Below are 23,299 nucleotides of genomic sequence, written 5' to 3'. Positions count from 1 at the left end.
ATCCGCACAGCCCCGCCGCCGGCCCTGCGGGAGCGCCCCACCGCCTCACACCCGCGGCGACCCTCACCGCCCGGCGCGGCAACCCCCTCCCGGAAACAGCGCTGCTGCTGGGGCGAGCTCCCATTGGTCCCTTTCCGTCACAACTTCCCGCCTCCTCGGTGCTGCGCGGGCGACGATTGGCTACTCGCCACTGTCAGTCGGAGAGGGCGAGCCCCGCCGCTGCCTGGGCTGCGCTCTCGTGAGGCGGGTGCTGCTGCCGGGCGCCGCGGCGGCTGGTGCGGCTGCGGGCGGAGCAGTGATGCCGGCTGCGAGGCGGCGTATGGCAGCGGGAGCCCGGCACGGAGCGGCGTGCGCCCAGGCGGGCGAGGGCGGCGAGCGCGGCCGGTAAGGTCCGGCCGCGAGGAAGGCAGATGCCTGCCTCCGTGTGCATCCGTTGCGCCTCGTGCTGAATGGGCCGGCGGCAGCGCCGGACAGCGGCACCGGCACGGGCGGAGCGGCGGGCGGGAGGGATGCCCGCGGCGGGTGGCGGTGCAGGGCGGCGGTGGGCCGCGGCGGGCGGGGGTCACGGGCGGGCGCGGTCCCCCGCCGCCCCTCGCCTTGCCTTTATGTGCGTCGCTGCCGGCCGTGCCCCGTCTCGGTCCCCGGGAGGGACCGCGGCGCCGTGGGAACTTCGGTGAGTCCGGCCGGTTGACGGCGGCCAGCGGTGCCCGCGGGGGACAGCGCTGGCCCAGCGGCCGAGTCGGGCGGAGGGGCTGCGGCGCTGCGCTCCTCGGTCGCCTCGGGAGGGCTGGGTCGGGGGGTACCGCCGCGCGGTGCCGCCGGTGAGGCGGGGGCGTCCGCTGGGAAAGGCGCTCCGCGCCGCGTCCCCGCACCCACCCGGGGGGCTGCGGGTCCCGCGTTCCGCAGCGGGCGCTGAGGCGGGCGGGACGGCCCGGCTGGCGCGGAGCGGGCGGCTGCTGGCTGCCCGGGGAGCCGGGCGCCGGCGGGGACAGCGGCGACCCCCGGCCCCGGCCCGGCAGCCGGCCGGCGGCGCTGGGGCGAGCAGCTCGGCAGGGCTGGCCCGGCGCCGGCCGCTGGAGCTCTCCTTCGGGGGAGAATTTCGCTCGGACGTGGCGCCGGAGCCTCGGCTGGGCGGTTCGCACGCGGGAGAGGCTAACGAAGGTGGTGGTCTTGTGGCCGCGGACTGTGGCTTAAAGTTGTTAAAACAGTTCAAAGAAAAGTTATTTTAAAGTAGGAGTAACGGTGACAGTTGATGTAATAGCCACTGGCTATTGAGATGGAGGAATTCCGAAGATGAAATCCCGTTTATCCCTGTGCGCTCCTTTTCATTGTTCTTCAATCTGCTGTACTTTCAGTGGTAGAAGCTAATATGGAAGGCTTTTAAGTATTGTCAAATCTTGTTAATTTAGAAAAAAACCCCAGCCTTTTAGTGCTATTTATAGCCATTAATATAAACATTCCCAACCTAGTTTATATAATGTTTTAAGGAATTGTTAGGGTGCTGCCAGACTTTGTGATGATGGACCTGATCCTTCAGCCATGGAAATACAGAGGAGTTTTGATGTTGATTCAGGAGGGAGCAAGATAGCATCCACGGTTGAACAGAAAATAGTTTCTGTTATCTTTTGATTATTTCGCATGTGATGGGTTGGGCATCTTAACATTAAGAAACACTGTCTGCAGAAAACACAAAGAGCATTTAATTTGATTGAGGTTTTCCTTCTTTTGGAGCTGGAGGCTTCCTTCCCTACTTTCCAGGAGCGTATTAATTTGGTTCCCTCTTTCTTGATACAGAGCAGTCTGATACATTAATTCAGTTATAAGGATGCGTTCGATCATGTGATGCATAAAGTGCTTGCAGAATTTTTTAAAATCATGTGACAGATGGCAAGGATGAATAACCAGTGGAAGTACCGTTGTTACAAATACATGCTTTGCTCTGGAGAGCTGAAGCTCAGTTTTACAGCTGAGAAGGCAGCACTAGTCAGTGTAAAAGACTTGAGGTGTGGAATGTATAACTGGTACAGGTTAATGTTGTTCCCTCCCTGCATACTTAACCACTGAATAACATTTTTGACAGAACATAAGTTGCTAATGACATTTCGGTTTCTTGTACATCATCAGTTCTGGATAGATCACATAGATCTGGCAAATGTCATATTGGCAAACCAGTTTTTGAGAAACCTCATTTAGTTAACTGGAATCAATGTTGTCAGAGTATTTTAGGTTAATTTAGAGAGCAGTCCTGATCCAGGTACATTGCTGTGATGAAATGTCTGATGTGCTCAGTTGTGCCAGTCTGCCTCATACCTCATCTGTGTATTTCTTATGTCCTTTCTTAAGAAAGAAACCCCCACATTTTTGTGGTGTTTTTGTGTCAGACACCAGTAGAATTTTTGCAGAGATTATAGGTTGAAAACACAGAGCTTCCCCCCCCCCCCCCCCCCATGACTGACACCAAATTTTAATCTAAAAATCTAGTTTATGAATGGGTGAACTGTAGTAATCTTCAGCACACCAGTAGTCTTTATTTGTGATACTTGTTTCACTGGGATTGTTGTCAGGACCTGCGTACAGGAGAATGTAAGCCACTGTATTTGCTACATAGCCTATCTTTGTCTTAACTACTTTTTTTTTCCTTAGATTCTTGGGAAACCTTTTCTAAAAGGTAAAAATATTTCCGGTTTTTGTCTTCAGAAGGGTGCTTGATTCAGTGTTGATTTCTCTTCTGTGTTAAAAGTAATGAACTTTTTTGGAGCAGGGATCATCCCGCCACTGAAGTGAATATAAATGTATTAACTATTTACTTGTTAAAAAATATTCATCAGCTATAGACCTACTAATATTCATAATTATTATCATCATATAATGCTCCTACCTAGTTAAAGCTAGACAAGAATGCAGAAATTTCAGATTGTTAGCTTGTCTTTCATAGTTTTCTTCTATATCAAAGAAATTGAGTCTGTCTGTATGCCTCCCAACTAAAAGGAGGTTTAAAATAATATTAAAATAACAACAACAACAACAATATCTAGGACTTTCCCAAGCTGCTTTTGTAGTAGTAATTTTTACAGGAAAGTATTGCTATGTGCAATATAATAAAAAATCTGGAACTGAAGCAATCAGTCCTGTCACATTCTCCAACCTACTGCCTATTTAGTTGCTTAAAGATTGATATTAAAATAATATTGATGCAATTTGCCATGAGTAGTAGGAAAATGATTTCTTTTGATGCAGCTAAGAAAAACAAGTGGTGTGCTTTTTTAGAAATAAGTACACATGTACATTTAGTTGAACTGCTGAAGAGTTGCAGAAGATCATAGAAAAGATGGATGAATGGTATTTCTCCTAGTTGTATTAGATCATGCAAACGGTACACTGATCTTTTTTGAAAAGCCAATGCTGTTTTTGAACTGCAGTTAAAATACTGACCTGTAGCTGTTAGCACTGTCTCCAGCAAACACAGCAACTGTAAACACTGATGTATGGAAGCTCTGCAGAATTCCAGATGAAGTATAAAATGCCTCTGCATCCAAGTGTTCCCTTTGTCACTTAGTCACAGGCTTCAGATGTTTCCAAATGGTGATAGTATCTGCTGCTGCCTAACACTGCCATAGGCATATGTGAATGACCAAGATTGCTCTTCTTCAGCTCCTGTCTTTCCTATGGAAGCTTTTCAAGGAAGTTAGCAAAAGATACTCTTAAACAGGACATGGGGATTCAGCTCCTGATGCTGAGGACACAGCTTTTCAACAGAGTGAAGGAGGGAGAGGTGAAGATACGCAAGTTGTTCTTTGACTAATGGCAGGCAGACGTAAATTTCAGCAGAGCTATTCAGGCTGCAGATGTGTTGGTGGCTGAGATCAGCTTTCTAGAGTTCATCCAGGAGAAAGAGAGGATGTACAACAGTCTCTCTGAGCCTTGGGCCTGCTTGTGGGTAGTGTTAATACAGAGATGAATCAAAGTGTGATAATGAATTACAAGTCTCACTTATGAGCACACCCCTCTCCTGGTATCAATACCTAAACTGTAAATTTGCTAGTTTTGTTGTTGTTGTTGTTGTTTTTTTTTTTTTTTTTTGGGGGGGGGGGAGTGGGGGACAGACAATCTTTTTTAACCCTCCCGCAATCTGATTTTTGTAGCTCTCCATTTAAGCTCCCAAACTAGTGGGAGTAATCTAAATATCTGCAATAGTTACTCATCAAAACTGTACTTTATTATTCCCTTAAGAATAATGTGTAATTTAATGTATAACATAATTTTTACATATATTTATGAAAAATATAAATTTACACTCTTTCCTTCTGAAAAACAAGGAAGTTACCAAATACTGGAGAGGGAGCTAATGGTTAAGAGTGAAGTGAATAAAGAATGTGCTGTACAACTGAAACTGTGTGAGAGTTCTGTTGAACTATATTTATTAATTTCTATGGAGTGTCGCCTGCAGACCTTCTCCCTTTGCAGAAGGTGTTCTGTATTATCAATATCTTCAAAATATTTCAGTTAAGATATGCTTATTTCAGGTATAAATGCTTCCGTGGAAGAGAGCAAAAAATACTCTGTAGACACTGGTTTTTGCACTCATTTTTTAAAGACTGCCATCTGAGTACCAGGAAGCTTTAACTCTTACCATCTTTTGAGACTTTCTGTAGTAAAAAAGTGAATGACTTCCATGCCCAACCTTACTTCCCTTTGAGCTTTTCTGCAGCTCTGCTGTTTGAGGGGCTGCTGTTTGTTTCTTTTGTCCCTCAGCAGGTGGCTACATTTTCACTGAAATAGTTGATCCTGCTGTGGAACAGCATCTGTGGCTTTGTAGGGGTCACACTGGCTGGAATAATTCAAATATTTCCTCTTGGGTCCGACCCTTATTTTTGTTTAAAGATACAGTACTAATTTATTGCTTAACATAGGATAGTATATGTTACAATTTATACTGAAGATCTGCTGTTATTCAAATATGACCTGTATCTTTCACAGTGGGTAAGAAGCAGGGGTGTAACCATCTTTGTAGTGTCTTTTTCCTAGAGCTTAACAGATGGTATTAGAGAAAGTTTAAGTTAAGAATATCAGAGAAAGCTCTACTGGGTCAGACCAGTGGGCTTCATACTTGGGGTCTGGTCTACAACAGTGACATTGAGGGATACTATTTAGGGATTGTACACAAACCTAGCTATGTTATGTATCTGTTCCCTTGTATTCTCCCTTCATAGTTTTCATATTAGGGATGGTAGGTATATATATGCTCATCATTTCTAGAGCCTGTTTGTGGACCTGCCAACAAAGAACTAGTCTTTTTCAAACTTGCTCATGCTCACTACCTTCACAGCCTCCTGGGGTGGCAAGTTCCAAAAGCTAGTTCTGTAAAGAAGCACTTTAATCTTTTATAAACTAATGTCGTACTAGCTTTGTTAAATGTCCCTTAATTCTATTATTGAAGGATTTAGCAAGCACAAGTTTTACGTTCGTTTATTTACCACCCTCATGGTTTGATCAATCATCTCTTGCTTCAGCCTTCTCTCCGACTGAAGAACCTCTTTAGTCCTTTTCTAAGGCAGGCACTCCATCCTTTTGATGTTTTGTTTGCCCTTCTCTGACTAGAGACTGTCCTTGAGGTGCAGGGACCAGAACTTCACACACGGCTTGAGATGTGGGAGGACAAAGGTTGTTTAGATGTGCTCTGTCTTTTTCTCAATGCCTTTCCTCATGATGTCCAATGTTTTGCTAGATTTTTTTGGTTGCTGTTGAATGTAAAACTGTTAATTCCAGGGATCTGTCAAAAATGACTCCTAGTTTTCTTCTCCAAGTCATTTGTCAACATGGTGCGTACATGATTTAGATTATTTTTTGTTAGATGTATTAGCTTACGTGTATCTACACTGAAGCTCATTTGGCATCTTTTTGTCCATTTTGAGTTTTGCAAGGTGCTTCTGGAGTTCTTTGCCATCAGCATGGGATTAGTCCTGTGCCTGAAGGCAGCTTCTTGTCTTCGTCCTAATTTTGCCAACATTATCATTCCTTATGAAGTTTTTGCATGTATGTCTGATGTCTGAGAGGGATAAAAGTGTTGTGGCAAATCAGTCAAGGTGTCCGTAGATCTTAAAAATGGCTTGTATATAACACAGGCTTTGCTTTTTGTTGTGTTTGGTTTTGTTTTTTTTTTCTTTGAACCTCAGTAAACATGAGCTCAGAAGAATAACAGGTTAAGGCCGTGTCCAGAAACCCAGACCAGATAAAAAAGAAAGAACACTCTGAAAGATGCCATTCATAGCAGTTAATCCAGCTGCATTGAATGGGAAGATGAGATTGGCAGTATATGGTGTTTGATCCACATTGATTGCTGTTAAAATTATGCTTAATTAAAGCCAAAGAAGCTTTTAAAAATATTGGAGTGTAAAGTGATGTTTACTCAAATAACTTAAATGCTTTTCTAGCCTCCTTATGGATTCACTACACAACAGTCTTAACTCCAATACTATCTAATTAATTACCTTCCATTTGTGAACTACATTTCATAATAATGTGAAAATAATAAGCAAAGCTTTTTCCTCCTCCCTCCCAGTTTTATTAGAGGTTAGGCTGGACGCCCACCATATAGAAAGGATCTCTTCATGTTCCTTGTTCAAAAACAGTCTAGTCATTTGATAATCAGAGCATGTCACTTAGAAGAGCTGCTGCATTGCAAACAGCATTGAGAGACGTTTAAAGAAACATTAGAAATGTATTATTAGTGTGCTGCATTATTACTTGATGTTACTTAGTAATAAATGTGGTTTCACAGCAGCGTAAGTGACTCCAGCGAGCATGTCTGTGATGATCCTGTCTTCCCCTCTCCCAGTCACAATGACTCCAACCTTCCCAACCCTTTGCAGAACCACTTCAGCACATTGGTCCGGCAGAAGACAACTCCTCCCCACAGGCCACTGGTTTCCAAAAACAAACCAAAACAGAAAGCCACTTTCTGCCAGCTTGAATGTGCTTCACAGAGGACCTTATGAGGGCTGATACAAGGGAGGACGTAGAGCTATAAAGGTAAATGCAAGAGGAGAGCAAGGTGGTTGATGGGCAGCAGTTAAATTCCCTCATATGCTTGTCAAACCCCAGCCTGAAGTGCTGTTCTGTTTCTTGATTTATTGTTATTAAAGTACTTGGCAGAAACACAGAACTATTTTAGTGGTCATCTTAATGCTTTGTTAATTGAAATATTTACCTTAATTATATTTTACATCCTTTGAAGCAAGGCCACAGCTGTGCTACTGTCCATTGATGAGGTCATCTGCTGTGTAAGTCTGGCTGTCTAAAAGACTGTGATACCAACCACAGTTAATTTACAGCAATAGGATTCTTTTTTCATGTTGTTTTGCACCATAACACAGTTGACAAAAACAGCTTTTTCAAATTAGCATGTTATCAAGTATGTAACAAATATTTCTACTATTTGAATTTAGTAATGGGTGGTTTAAAGTCAGTTTCCTGATCTTATTTAATGGGTGCTGTTTGCCAGAGTCTGTAGCAACCAAAGCAAGGCAGTTGTTTGCCACAGGGAAATGTTTTGGTGTATCCCTTTTGCATGGTATGCTTGAAACTCATGACAAACGTGTCCTTGTGTACAGTAGCTGCAAAGTCATAGTTAGCTTTCTGTTGGCTGATGCAGTTCAAGATTATTTTAAAGTGGAATAGTGGGTTCATGGTATCCTGCAAGGGTGTCGTGGATGGACATGAACACTATTAGTGTATAGACTGTGCAGACTCTTCTTTCTCCAGTACTCATAGGCCACAGTAGTGGTAATTGATGAATCTGTGCTGAATACATTTAGCAGCTTACTGATAGAGCAGTGCCACTTGTAGTGCTTATCTGTCTTAAACAGCCTATCATCATAAAAAGTGGAACTTGTCTTCCATTGTTTAATTATGACAATATCTTCTTGTGTTAAGATGTATGTAGTCATTCATCTAACATTTTTAAATAAGATACTTCTGAATCATCAGCCAAGTTTTAATGCATTCTTCCCTAGAAAAAGTACTTTCATGTAGGTAGGATGGTACATGTAAAGGAAGCCATGCTGCTGTGGGCATCCACAAAATACGCTAAACCAATTAATTTCTTCTGTGTACGTTTTCTAAGAGGACACTTTAAATCTCAAGAATTTGGTCTGTTAGGCAGCTAGTAAGAGTGACATTAGTACGTTCATGTTATTGTACTGTAAAAATTTATTTTGCAAAAGTTTACTTAAAGCTTTCAGAATTTGCAAATTTTTCCATTTCAGACTTCAGACTAAACCTACTAGTTTTTTCTTTTTGCCAAGCTTTTGAGTATGCTAGCTGTTTGTTAAAAGGCCTCAGCAAATGCATCTTACATCAAATACAGCAGAATTAGTTTTATGATTACATGTAGTTTGCTGCTGTATTTGCTTAAAATAAGCTAGGAAGTAACATAGCACAGCTAAAAGGTGGCTGAAAGATTCAAATGTATGAGCATAGCTGATCATACTACAGGCTTTCATCACCCAAATGAAGCTTGAAATGAAAGTTGCTCACCAAGTTAGTACACCTAGGTCAGTTTGAGTCAGATGCCTCAAGTCTGTGTATACTTGCTTGGGGTTCACTGCTGTCCTACCAGTTTGTTAAAGAGCATATTACTACTTCTGCTGCCTATTATACAAATATTTTGCTATGTTGCAGCTCAGGTGAAAAATGTTTTGCAAGCTCTGAAGAGACTGGCCTGCTTGCTGGAAATTTTCATGTGCAGATTTCAGATTACTGTACAAAGCCAACATTCCCATTGATAAATCAGGGGTTGAAATAGACTAAAGGAGTCTGGAATAGAATTTGAGCATCCGGTCTGCTAGTGATGCTGCAAGTTGGACCATATTAAACATGTCAGGTGGAAAATATACTGCTACTGGGATAAAATTGTTTTGTCCATATTTTCTGTCTAGTTTATGAAATTAAAACTCAATGGCAGTAGAATTCAACACATTGTGTCCTAGTTACAAGTGAGGAGGAGATTCTGAAATATTGTGGTATGGGTATCTTACTCTGAATATCTCTCTGGAGAAAATATAAAATCTTGATAGGTGTGGGTATGAACAAAAGAAGTGTGCATAGAGGCATCAAACAAAAACCTTAGTTAAACTAAGAACTAGCTTCTAGAAGTTCTATATTGTTTATTCAGTAATATCCTCACTTAAAAGGGAAACAAAATAATTTTGTTTGTACTGGCACAAATTCTAAAGATAAACAGTCAACTCTTTTGAAAAGTTCCAAAGTAAGATGTTTGCTGTGAGTTGTTTTTCATTTGTAGAGAAGAAACAGTAATTCTTCCTCTCTAAGATCTGGTATGTTTATCACTTGAAGTCTTCTGCAAAGTGAATTTGGTACTGCACCTCGCACTGTAAAATTGCTCTTTACCATATGACACAATTAGACAGTGTGTCTGAGGAATGGTCCTGACAAAAGTAGATGGTAAGAGAATTTGCTAGTAAAAGCAAGAAGCTTACCTGCAAGTTTTTGGAGAGGAAAATTATGCCATAGCATCAGCTGTCCACTTGTAGACATTTTGTCATTTCAGTTTTCTGAAACAAAATTTAATTAATTCTTTTTAGAAAGTAAAACATAAAATGACACACAGCAAAATAGCTCAATAAAAAATTGCACAGAAAACAACTGAGTCATAAGTAATAGATTTTCCTCTGAAGATGTTACACTTGTACTAGGTATCAGACTATATGACAAGTCATAGTAAAACGAGTGAAAGAATGTGGATGATGCAGTAGAAACGGTTCATCATGTAACAGGGAGATTGTCACAGTAGGCTTCTGCTAGGTTTTGGTTGTCTTGCAACGACTTCTTGGAACAAAGACACCCTACCTGAAAGTAGAAAACTTCCCTGAGCCTCTGCCTATTGCTGCATTTCATCACTGGCTTTTAACTGAGGCATCTGACTGTTGCTGGCTGGGTTATTGTAGATCATTCTGGCTATCTGTCATGGAATCACAGGTACGCTTAGAGGTAGGCACCTCTAAGGTGTAGGAGTTTGAGCCTGGGCCAGACCATACCCATTTTATATAATTTTAAACTATATATTACTATTTTAACCACAAAGTCTGGGGAAGCCGTATATTGGTTGATGTGTCACAGCTGAGGTCACCTGGAAGTCACCTTCTTAATAATTTGAAAACTGAGACAGGCAAATTTCTTTATAACCAAGTAAAAGTAAGCAACATACTAGCGCTAATGAAACTTGTCTTTTGTAAAGTATGTCCCTATTTTCTGTGTGGCCGTTCAGCCAAGTTATTGCATGATTTCATTTCACTATTAGATACTTGTCTGAGGTGACTGTCTTGTAATGAGACTGACATGAGGAAACAGGTCATTTATGTCTGAGCAAGTCCTATGCACGTTGTACAGTTGTCAGTGGAATGGACTCAGACCACTTGTAATATCTGTATAAGACCTTTGGGCTCAGGTAGTTTTAACTTTGACTGCATGTTACCTGATATTTTGATAAAATACCTAACTCAGAGCCTGTACTATCCACATTTACTGTTAATGCAGCTCATTCTAGCAAGATGCCAGTAAGGGTTCTGCATGGTTTTTTTCAACTTTATAGATCTACCCAAACTTCTTAAAAATATGTTTTGCCTATCTTTCAGACTCTGTCAATCTTTATGTTATTGGGCCAGTGTGACCTATAAGCAAGGTTACACTTATACAACGTGCAGTTGTTTGAAAGTAATTTTTAATCACGGTTTTAACAACATGGCTTCAAGCAGCTGTATTAAAAATACTAGTTTTACTTTATAAAAAGTGTTTTGTAATTCTCTTCAAGACAAAGCATGTGTGCACAGATAGAAGCATCTACTATCTTGTACATTGAAGCATCCTCTGAATATGTACAAATAAAAAGTACAGTGATTAATACCAGCAATCAGTTTTAGTATTAGTTACATTACAAGTGCTTTTAGTAGTACTTGTTTCTTTACAGACTTGGAGACTGAGTTATTTGTAGAACAAGTTAAGAAGTTTCTATATAGTGCAGCAGTGACATGCTGTCAGTTTTGGCCCCTGGATTACCTGTTCTGAACACCAGAGCAGATTTGCTTAGGCCAGAGGCGATCAAGAATAGCAGTTGTGGCTAGATGAGGTGGATCAGTTCTGAAGTTGCATTCTGGCCACCGCGTGCTGTATATAATTGGTCCCAACTGCTAGAGAGCAGCCTGGATAGCCAGGTGAGATCTTCTGGGTCTGAAAGTGCTCTCTGACACATGGACATACATGTGTACCTGGTGGCACTTGTACTTGCTTGGATGGATGAAGCTCAAGGGTACTACAGTTTGGTCCCCTGGGAGCCTTAGGCAGGTGGCATAAGACAAATCTGCGTTGGTGCTGAGGACACTACAGAATCAAGTAGCTGTTAACTGGCTTAGTAACAGCTTCCTTCTTTTGCAGAGTGGAAACTTCATGCATCTGAGCGCCTGGCTTAGTATCTACACAGTGATGATAAAAATGCTGATCAGAACTTCAGTTTCATCTTTTCTCTGTTCAAAAGCCTTCTAAATATGCAATACATACATGTTTATTTATGCATGGCTAACTTGTTAATTCATTATGTTGTCTTGTGTACTACCTGTGAATTCTGTAATTGCTTTGGTTTTGTATATGTTCTTCTTATGTGCCAGGATTCCATAATTGGCTGGATGATCTTCTACCTGATTTGCTAAGAAGGGCATAGCATTAATAAAGTTAGCTTTACTTTGTTATCTAATAGATTATTTCCATGGAGAAAAAGAAAAGAAATTGTTCATATATATTGTTGATGTATTTTCATTGTTGAAAAATAAAATCGTGTTAAGCTTTTGAAGGTGATGACCACATCTTTCATAAGTAAACCAATACAAATTGGTATAGTCTTAATTTCTTTTGCTATATAGTTGCTAGATAACCTGGTACTGTAACTATATTCTTATCTCATGGGATGTTAAAATTTATGTGATTGTTCTCTGTCTTGAAAGACAAAGATTTATAGTCTTTGAACAGTGCTGATAGGTGGTATTGTGAAAGATAATTAAAAGAACCATGGAGATGATGTGGGGTTTAGAAAATCTATGAGGAACCCCAGACTGGTTGAGTTGAGGACTTAAAACTGGAAAAAAACCACCTCTTTTTAATAATAAAACTTGGGCTAGACATTTTTTCAATGAGATGCAGTGACATGCTTAAAGACAAATAGATTTTCTAACTGTGTAAATAATATAACAATATATTGTAATGAAAATCTGGGAGGTGTTTCCTATGAAGCATAGCACTAATACTTCATGTATAACCAATATGGAAGTGATTAAATTGCTTTACAAGGAAAAGCTGGTACCATGGTAGCAAGGAATATTGCAAGCTAAGCTAATACTGCCTCTATCTGAAGATGTATTGTTTTGTAGTAATGAAATATTGTAATAACCTTGTGCGCCTCTAGAGAAGAACCTCAACTATAGCTCTTCAGAGTTATTCTTCAAACAGTATTATTATTCTCATAAATAATTTTAATGAAAAGAACAGTTACAATAAACAGAACCATAAGAAAGAAATGACCATATTCAACGTTAACAAATACATAAAAGGCAGGCTAATTTACAAATATGTAGATAGAAATAAAATATTTTAAAACAGTAAAAATATTTGATTGCCAAGTGAGTTTCACGTTGAAGTCCCTGTCCAAAGCCCACTGGACTAACTAAAAGTGATCTCTAAGACCTCAGTTAATTTCAGTTAGCCTTGATTCCTCTCACCTCTTCCATGAGAGTGAAAAGGACTTCTCTGAATTTCAATAAATCCAGTTTTCAGGATTTAGGTAGGTAGTATACCTACCTACCTAATAGTGCATTTAACAGCTTTCTTTTGTACATGGCGTTGCAAAGACGTATAGTTTCCTTTTCCCCAAAACCTGAAGCCTGTGCGTTCATCAGGATGGTCTCTGTACTGTTTCATAATGGCTGTTTTATCAGGGCTTAGGAGTACTTTGCTTTCATAGTACTTGTTTTCTGTCAGGAACACCATGCTCAATTTTTGTAGTATATTTGTTATGGAAGTAATGAGAGAGACAAAACAGTGACAACTGTGTGAGTTTGGGCTGGAACTTTAAGTTGGCAACATAGTTAATATTAAACTTGAAATGCATTGTAAGGTTTCAATTCTCAGAGGAGAAGCAACTTTGTATTTGTTATGTATCTCATTCAGTCAGGTTTTTTTTCTGAAAATGGTGCCTACCAAGCAAAACAGCAGTCTCTTCTTCTTTTAGTATTTCAGATATTTAACTTTGATTGGTATTAATGGGAGTTTTCAATGTATATCCAGAGACAGCACAATTTGATATTTGAGAAAGTAAAAGAGAGATGATGGCAAAGATCAGATGAGTAATATTTTTCTCAACCTATGTTAAAATTAAATTAAGAGGTAAAACTGTGACACATACTGGTATCTTCATATTTAAATCTTCAAAGTTTTTTTTTTTCTTTCTTGCACAGCAGCTTGTATATTGCACTTGGCTTTTTGAACCAGTTAAACCATCTTTCTTTTCCAGGCTGCTTTGCTTTTTTGTTTTATTTCTTTTAACAGAAAGTAAACAGATTTGCATTTTTAAAAAGGAAAAGGAAGTCAAATTAAAAAATGGTATGCTCTGTTTTACAAGGATGGTTTTGAGCATTCCTAGGAAGCTTGCATATTATTTTTTGGTTTTCTCTGAGTGTAAACTATGAAAAATTATTTTTCAGTTTTTCCTCTTCTAATCTAACTGGATTTTCATACATAGGAAGACATTCCTTATGCATATGGTCCTTTGTTCCTTTCAAATACACAGCTCTTTCATCATTTAGGGTATAAGTATAACCCACTTATTTCTTGTTGTGCGGAAATACTAAACTCTGCTAAAAGGTCTTACCTAGAAATTTTTGTGCCTGTTATTAGCTTAAAAGGGAAAAAGCTTTCCCTCTCTTATTGCTATATTATACCTTGTGTATTGGTATGAAAACTATTCTTTTGATTAAGATATATACAGAAGACCTGACCTTGCAGACATAAAGTACATAAAACTCACAGAAAAGTCAATAAGGCGTTTGTTCATGAAATGAGAATCTTGCTGAACTGAAGACTGTACTACTACTCATAAAACTTTGCATCAAGTTTAAATCCATAACACCATACCAGGTACACCATATTGGACTCTCTCATGGAAATGCAGTTTGAACTCCAATGTGTACCGAATATAGAAGTGATGAATACGTGGCTCTAATGGAAATACCATTTTTTTTTTTATGGTGCCAGGTTAGTTACCCAGTGACACTGAAGATGATTACTTTGGTTCAGGAATTGAGCATATCATTTAGCAGTGTTCCAGCTAGGATTCACTTCAATGGCATTTTATTAAATATGCCAATTTCTATGTAGCGTTTGACTTCTGGTGACAGTGACATTTAAGTTCTTAGAAAATGCATTTCTGCTTCACGAAGTAAGATGGTCACCAGGACCTGTTCTGGGGTCATGTCTAAACTTGGGATAAACCTGTATGTGAATTTAATTTGCACTTTTTTTCAATGTCAGCTTCACTGAAGGGTATCAAGGAAGATGCTTAAAGCGTAGCTACATGCAACACGTGCTATGCTTTTTCTTAGAGACTTATCAGTCAACAGAGGTCTTTATTGTATTTTCCTGTTCTACTAAAAGGACAGATTTAATTCCCTCTAGAGCTCTGTAATAGTTGCAGAGATAGAACTTCCTAAAGGGAAGGGATAGCTCTGTTCTGCTTTTTGCTATTTGCTGTTTTAATTGCTGTTGTCTTTGGCTAGCTAACAGACGCTGTTTTCTCTTCTGTTCTGGAATTGTAGTCTTTTTGACCGTCCACAAGGCTGCATGCCAGTGGAAGCTGATGTAGATCCTAAATTTTTAAGCTTTTATAGGATTTCTCTTTCAAATTGATAAAACTGCATACGTATACTTATTTTTAGACCATTTGCAACTGAAGCACGTATGTTTCACAGCATGATGGGGTACAGGAGAACTGGTTAGGCATGATTAGCAATTTTGGGAGCATGAGAGCAATAAGCCTTTCAGAAAATAACATTGCATAAGAGGTGGTTTTGAAAGTCTGCAGTAGGGGTTTTTCAGTTGAATTTGGTAGTGGTGACAGGTGTTGACATCTGTAAAACTTGAGCTCATCTCGTTATCCACAGAACAAATACAGCACAAGCAGCAGCAATTTAAACTAATCTTCTCTGTGCCAATGTTTTTTATTTGTCTTTTATAATTTAGTATCAATGCCTAGTGAGCAAATTTATACACATGCTTAATTTTTTGCTTAGTTACTGCCTTAAGCTGAAGGTTTTTCAGGGTTGATTTTAAATTGCAAACAACTGTGACAGTAGTAGTGCTTTTATTTTTTGATGTGGACAAAACATGCAGGTAAACTACTCTAAATGAACACAAATATGCTGAAACTCTCCTCTCTCTGAACAAAGATACCCAAATGAGTCCTGTACTAGAAGCAATATAATCACAATAGCACGAAGCTCCTTTTATGTTAATTGACTCGGTTGAGAAAATACAGCTGTGTAAGAATAGCGTAACACCTAAATTGAGTTGTCTACCTCTTTGCTGAACACAGAGTCAGTCATGTGACTTTTAAGGATCTAGTAACTTTTATGCTGAAGTAGAAAACAACAATTCTGGTAGCAGAACTGCCTGAAAAATCTTAATTAAGATTTCTTCAATGTCCATTGCTTTCTTGTGTACCAGTGTTATATAAAGACAGCAAGAGAGAAAATGCATTAATGAATGTTCCTTGAACTAAAGTTTCTCTAATGTTCCTTAAAATATTTGCTTTTCAGAAAACAGAATTAGAGAGAATGGAACTATAATCTAACAAAGGCGACAGACGTTAGTTTTGGAACATTCTCTATTCTTTTGAAAAAGTCAGAAAATCACCTTACACATCATTAAAAGAGGATATCATGGTTTGGTAGGGCTTGTGGGTTTTTGCTGGGGTTTCTTTGTTTGTTTGGGTAGGGTTTTTTTACTGTCCACATCAAGTTATTTGTTCTAATGTTCACGAACATAATTATCAATGGTGTATTTGCTCACTTTTCTCACGTTGTGAACCCTGTACTCCATTTCAAAAAAAACCACCTCCTCTTGGCAGTTGACTGCATCAAGTGCTTTACATATATATACCATCTTTTAGCCAGGGATTTATTTTCATTCTACAAGCATTTGTTGTTTAAAAGTTGGAAACCAGTGCAGTTATATACAAATGTAAAATGGTTCTGTAGAAGTTTCTCTTTGAAGATCTAGAGTTTAAAAGATTCTCTATGTACCACTGTAGCATGAAGTCAGTATAATTCTGTTTGGCAGCAGTAGAACTTTTAAAGCTCGGGAGGTTGTCTCAAATTATAATGTGTATCTTGTATATATGTTACAATATTATTATTATTATTACAGTGCTAAAAAAGCTAAACTTTGAGCATGGCTCAAGACAGATGCCAGAATCTAATCATTGCACATGCTAAACTGTGGTGGTGTAGTTATTACTGGTGAGTTATCAGTAAGAGAAGTCATATAGTTTCACCATTTAGCCATACTGGAAGGCCAGAAAAAAAAAAAGTGACTTTACAAAACTGTTGCAGAGACCCTGTCTGATCATCACAGTTCCTTGGGTTTTGAGATCCTGAAGGGTTCAATCACTAAGAAATATCTTTTGCATAATGTAAGGTACTCTGGCTGTCCTTGTCTGCAGTGACTACCACCATGTTAAGTACAACAGTTTAGTAAAGATAATCTAACCATGGAATCAACTGTAGAGCTAGACCCATAGTACAAAGATACCTCAAGTTAGCATGACATTTGATGTTGTGAAGCCAAATGAATGGTCCAGATTCAAACTGGTATGAAACTGGTACATCGTCTGCTTCAGTCTTCTCCTTTTTGGCAATTCTCCCATCATTTTTTTTTTTTTAATGGTTTTGGTTCACCAGTAGGACCCTAAGTAGCAGTACAACAATGTCAAACTAGACATTGCCTACATGTGCTAATGTAGTGAGCCTGGATAACATCACACTTGAAGGCTTGACTTTATTTCTATGGGGAAGCTACTCTGTGCTGTTACAGCCTTTCCCCTGGCGCAGGGGGTAAATTCCTGAATTTTTATTTTGTTTGGTGGAAGGTTCTGTTCATGTGTGAAATATTAATTAGCTGTTATTAGTCAGTTATTTCCTTTAAAATATTTTATGGTGTGTTAATACCCATCTCACAACAGCCACACCTTCTTATTCACTAGGTGTGATGTAAGCACGAGGCTAGTGTTTTTAAACACGGAGTAGTAATTTGTGGCTTTCTCCAGATTTTAACTAAGTTCATTTAAATACATTTGTGGTAACATAGGAAGCATTAGTCTACTTAAAAGCTTATAGTCCTTTGAAAATATTTGCAGTCCCATTCAGTATGTGAATGAAGTCCAACCAGAAGACTTTTTCTGGTGTTCCACAAAATAAATCTATTATCTCCACTCTTGCCAACATGCTAGGAGTTTCATTTCCCATATAAAATGGATTTCTAGCTCATGACATGATTATAATTCTTGTATAAATGGTTAGCTTTTATTGGGAAGGTATTTCTCAGTTTGGAGAAATATTTTTTTCCCTTGCTGCTAAAATTATTGAGGTGGGAGGTTTGCAAGAGAGAAGCTTCAGTATCAGAACTTAAACTAGGCAAAAGGCTAAAAATGCATCTTAAGGACCATTAGTCAGAATAATTTGATCTGACAGTAACCAAGGTTCTTTTATATATGCAGTTCATAAAATAGCAAGTTGGTTTCTTTAGCTGGGAAAAATACCTAAAGGGGTATGTTTTTGCTGCAGTTGCTAGGGAGCAGCTTATACTATGTCTGTGGGATATAATGGGAGTCATGTGTGAAATGCACTATGCAGATAATTTATCTCAAAGTGGTTAGAGCTGAATATTACATTGACAGAGCACACCTTATTGTACAAAATAAGATGATGATATAGATGCTGTTAGTAATGTTAGGTGACAGAGCCACTGTGGTATACAAGGTGCAGTACACATGTCAGTAGGCTGTCAAGAGCCTGTCATTCCTACATGATTCATAGGTAGCTGGGACTATGATTAGGTGAGCAGAAAATTAATACACTGGCTAGATGGGAGGGAAGAACAGACCAGATGAGAAGAAGGAAAACCTGTATTTTGGTCTGACAGATTTGGGAAGGAACAAGGTGCTGAGAATCCCAGGTCATGTATTCTTTTTAAGACAAGCTCATTGACTGGGAGTCTGCTTTGCCAGGGGTGTGTTGTTTGACAAAATGAGGATGGGTAAATTGTAGGAGGATCTGACTGGCCAGCCCCAAAGTGAAGTTGCCACTACCTTTGGAAAAACAGCTACTTAGCTATGAAATGGCAACATCTTTAATAGAAACCTTTATAATTACTTGGTTCTAGAACGTCATTATTTTCTTTCAGAATCTGTCAGATTGGAATTATTATTGTTGGAAATACAGCCATAACAATTTGGTATTATTAAAACTGTAAATGAAATACATAAATTATAGAACCATAACACTGATTTCTTATTTTTGTAGCATTAAGCATTTCCACAAATTATCAAATATTGCTAAAGGTTTCCATTTTAATATATTGAAAATGTCACAAATATTTTTTTGTTCTTGAATCAATACAGCTCTACTGTCTTGAAGCTTAAATTAATTGCTTCACTTCTTTGAGCACTGGTGCAAGTTTTTCTCATATACTGTACACAGAGATCAAGTGTGTTTTCCTGAGCACTTACTGTATTTGTTCAAAGTGAATTAGAAAATCAAAAATGTTAGGAACTCTCTTTAATTAGATGATTAAAGAACCCGGCAAGCAGTGTGATGTTCAGATGAAAATGAAAGGTATTTCTTAGCATTTTTAGGCTGTGCTGGAATTCAGATAGGGCACTAGTTGTGCTGTGCAGTTAAACTGCCACAAAAAGGTTTGCAGTCTCTTGAAAATATTGCATGGCATGTGTTTATAGTTCTCAACCAATTTATCTTTCCAGGCTCAGCTGCCTCTCCTTGAAGGATGCTTTCAATAAGCAATCTTACTGTAAGCTGTCTGAAAACATGATGTTATTCCTAACAATTTGAAACCCATTGGACTTGGCCTTCACAGAACTTTGTGAGCAGATTCTTGACTAATACATACTATCAAAATGCATCTGAAGTTAATGAATTTATGACTATGTACACTAGCCAAAGCTTTTCCCAAAAAAACCTTCATAATCTGCTTTTCCAGATTACTAACTTCTCCAACCTTTTCTAAATGCTAGAGGGTTGTTGTTTGGGTTTTTTTCTTCTCCAGTCAACCTTTGGGTATTTGACTCTTCCTTTTAGCCTTCTTCCAACAGTTTAACTTCTGTATTTTTTTTCATAAAGGTCCAGCATTTTTTGCCCAAAGAGATCTTTTGGCATTGAAGCAACATCTCAAATTGATTCCAAAGGCTCTGTTCACTGTTCAGACTTCGTGTGATGCCTTCTTTTGAATAGATTTTTTCCATGCACATTGTACTGAGGAACAGTTCCTTAATTTCAGAAATGCTCCTTATTAAATAAAATGCAGAATCCTTACTCTAACTTTTTATATTTTTATATTACAGGTTTCTATGTGGTTTATATTAGCATAGGTTTTAATTATTGTTACATGCATGTTTTTCATTTAGCTGTTTGGGTTTGCTTTTATGAATGAAGCACGTTAAACTAATCATTCAAAAGAAAAAAGGACTGTACATTGTAGTTGCTGTTGTATATAGTTCTCTACTATCCCACCTTTGTTCTAATTTACTTTAGAAATACCATAATAATATTTCCGGTATTAAGACAAAGAAGAATGTTTTATAAAGAAACAGTGTAACCTCTGGAAACTTTTTTTTTTCTGTCTTCTAAAATGTGAAGTACATTATTGCTATTCCTCTTTTCCTCCCAGTCAATATAACTGTTCAGACCCAGATAACGAGCATGGGCAACACCAAGGGAGAGTCAAATACTTCTGCTTTCCTTCGTCCAGTGAAAACATCTGTCTGTTTTTTAAAATATCTACTGTTTCAAATCTTCCTAAGATAATTTCTTCAGTTGAAATAGTTCATACTTACAACAAGATTGTTGTTTTATTACCAGTAATGATCCTAATACTCATATCAACTATTTCTTAAAATCCTTGAGAAGTCTGTATAAAAACTAGCTAGGACTAAAAGATTCTTATGCTTTCTTTCTGAAGTGTTAGAACTGCTGGAGCAGTAAGAGGACCATTAATAGCAGTTGATTTTGTAGTTTGGCATTTTTCAAATCTCCTTTCCTGCCCTGGATAATGCCTGTTTTATTTAAAATAGCAGATTGGAAGAGAAGTTTTGGGTCAGCTGCAACCTTTTTGGGTTACAGTGTGCTTTCCAGCTACCTTAATTCTGTGGAAGGGGTTACAATTTGTTTTTAAGAACCTGAAGCAGAGGATTTGATACAAAATACTGGGTCCAAATAGTCAATGTCTTATGGAAAGAAGGGGCAAAACTTGGAAAATAAATCTAGAACTGGATTATGGATGCTTAAATGGCACTGGTATTTAGAATGTGCAAAACTGGTCCAATATGGATCCTTGAGCCATTTGAATCAAAATCTATTTTTTGCTGAAGTCCAGTACTAATTTCTTAGCATCTTTTTGTGAAACTAGACAAAATTTTGTTTTCTTAGTGAAAAAACAAAACCCATTAAGTCTGTAAATGGCAGGTGAGTTCTCAGATGTTCCCAGAGGCCATAATCAGTCTTTTATAATGAAATATTATTTTTTCTGTATGCCTGTGAAGGAAGATGTGATTTTTAGTTAAATGTCTCTTCATGAGGGACATTTATAGCAGGTCGCAGTCAGTTGGTACTCTGCTGGAGTTAGTCCTGGTAGTTATATTCACAGAAGTTTGTTACAGCAACATAGTTTCATTTCTGAGATAGCCATATAACATTGCAAAATGGAGTGTCTGTCACAGAGTCACATTTCATTTTAGAGCCTATTGGTTTTGGTAGTACTATCTGTAATAGTATTACATATCATGTTGTTATTATTACAGTATTCTTCCTTACATGTATATGACCTGGATGCTTTTGCGTAAGGCAGTGTAAACGTGGAAAAGGACAACACCCCCTTCTCCAGAGCACTTGAAGTTTGCCGGTAATGGTTCAATCCACATTAGATATAAGAATTACAGGATATGTCTGAATTTTTAATTTTTGCAGTAAAGAAAAAACATGTTTAAAGGAAGGGAAATATGTTCTAGTAAGCTGTATTTTTACGGACTTTAGCTCCATATAGGATGGGCTTGTTGACAATCCAGTGATTTCTCTCTACCTCGGAAGATCTCTTAGGTCAATTGAGAATTCAGGGTTTTATTAGAGATACAAAATTTTTAAAGTCGGCATGATTAGTGATGTCTTGCAGACTGCAAACTGTCTTTGCAGTTCCAGTATTTTTTAATTTTTAAATACCACTTCAAGTTGATTGAGAAGAAATATTCTAGTGGGAAAAGGATGTAAAATCAGCGCGTTAGCAGTAATGCGTTTTGTAATGTAGCTACCTATTAAATTGATATTTGCACGTGCTAGTAAAGTACATTTACTTTGTGGAGACTGAAAAGGCTCATCCATTTATCAGTCTTGCTTGTGTGAGTCTGGGGTAGGGAGAGGGAAGTTGGTTTTTGTTTGGGGTGGGGTTTTTTTTCCTTTTTTTTTTAAAGGAATTACACTTTGCACAAGATTGGATTGTGAGGCCCTGCAGAGGAAAAGCAAATAGTAATAGTAGTGTGTTCTAATTTTATCATTCACTGTACTTGTTGATTTTGTTGGAAATAAAACCAAGTAGGCTTTGGCACTGAGCTGTTATAACTCAGATATTTACAGGAGGCAAAATGAACATCTGTGAAATCTCTATTTCCAGAGCAACAGTCACCCAAATTGTAGGCACTTACATGCAAATCCTGAGCCCTCTCAGGGAAATATTCAGAAATTTGAGGTGTGGCATAGGAAAAATACTGGAATACTGCTTCTGCTCCCTTAATCTTTATAAATATCTACATACAATATCTACAGATATGTAGCTTGTTTGGATGCAAGGGTAAATTGAACAATGTTGGGCTGATAAAACCTGGATGAACAGTAATAGTCCTGTAGGGAATAACAGTCAAGAGTTGCCGTAGTGTGATTATGCCACTGGCATAACTCTTGTACGTGAGCAATACCTGGCGTTCAGCTAGTTTGTTTGGTTTATACCACATACATACAATTTTTAAGTGTCCAGAGAGAGAGAGATTTTGTTACTAGTAGAGTAATTCAAAGCTGTAATTTCAAGTTTAAATTCTGACTTGTTGTCTTTAATGCCATATATTCTGTATTCTTAATGCTACACTATTACTGATGAACCTACAAAGTTTGCAATCATGTATATTCTTCATGCAGACAGCAGCCAAACAGCAAACAAAATCACACAAGTTTGTATGAGTGTACTGGTGGACAATATTCAAAATAGGAAAAAAAGAAATAATTCATGAGTCTGCTTTTGCCTTGTGTACTGATGGGGTAAGGTTATGTAACTTTTTAGAAGCACTGGCATTCAAGCTGACAGTACGTTTCATCATTCAACATGGGCATCAAGGTGATGAAAACAAAACATCTTCAAGTGCTCATTTTATTTTTGTAGTATGCTCATAATCAGGATGTAATCTCTTTTCTCATGGGCTAACCGCACACATCATTCTTATGATGACATCTTTCTTATCTTAGTATATTTAAACTTTTTATTAGATGAGTCCTCATCTTATATAAAGTCCTCATAATTTCTGTATGATTTATGTGAGGTGTCAGAACTCAGGTATTGCAACTGAAGCAGGATGTGAAGAATTCTGAATTCTGTTAATGCCAGTTATTAAGAAAAAGGTTTTGGGGATAAAATAGGTTTGGGTTGTTATTTTTGCCATCCCCCCTCATCCCCCCACCTTCCCCTCCCCACCCCTCCCCACCCCCCCCACCCCCCGAGTGATTTCTAAGGTAAGTAAAAGAACAATAAAAAGGATTTCTGGGATTTTAAGAAACAGAAATAAAGGCTCAATGTGCATAAGTGAAAAATTTGTGCTGTCTCTCATAACCTCTGTTGAAGGGACTTTCCCTGAAATACGATCATAAAATGCCTATTTTTATCTTCCAGTCGTATTGCAAGATAACTGATCTCTGTA

General features: G+C 38.6%; 1 protein-coding gene across 1 annotated transcript in view; it reads left to right on the top strand.

The window, feature by feature from the left end:
* Positions 1–214: 214 nt before the first annotated feature.
* Positions 215–23,299, top strand: part of B3GALT1 (beta-1,3-galactosyltransferase 1) — a 210,932-nt gene continuing 187,847 nt past the window's right edge. Inside the window, exon 1 of the mRNA XM_056350372.1 lies at positions 215–384. The gene's annotated coding sequence lies outside the window, so the exon portion shown is untranslated. The remainder of the gene's footprint in view (positions 385–23,299) is intronic.

Source organism: Falco biarmicus, chromosome 8, assembly GCF_023638135.1.
Source record: "Falco biarmicus isolate bFalBia1 chromosome 8, bFalBia1.pri, whole genome shotgun sequence".
Lineage (NCBI taxonomy): Eukaryota > Metazoa > Chordata > Aves > Falconiformes > Falconidae > Falco > Falco biarmicus.
The sequence above is the reverse complement of the archived record's forward strand: the minus strand, read 5'-3'. Positions and strand labels throughout refer to the sequence as shown.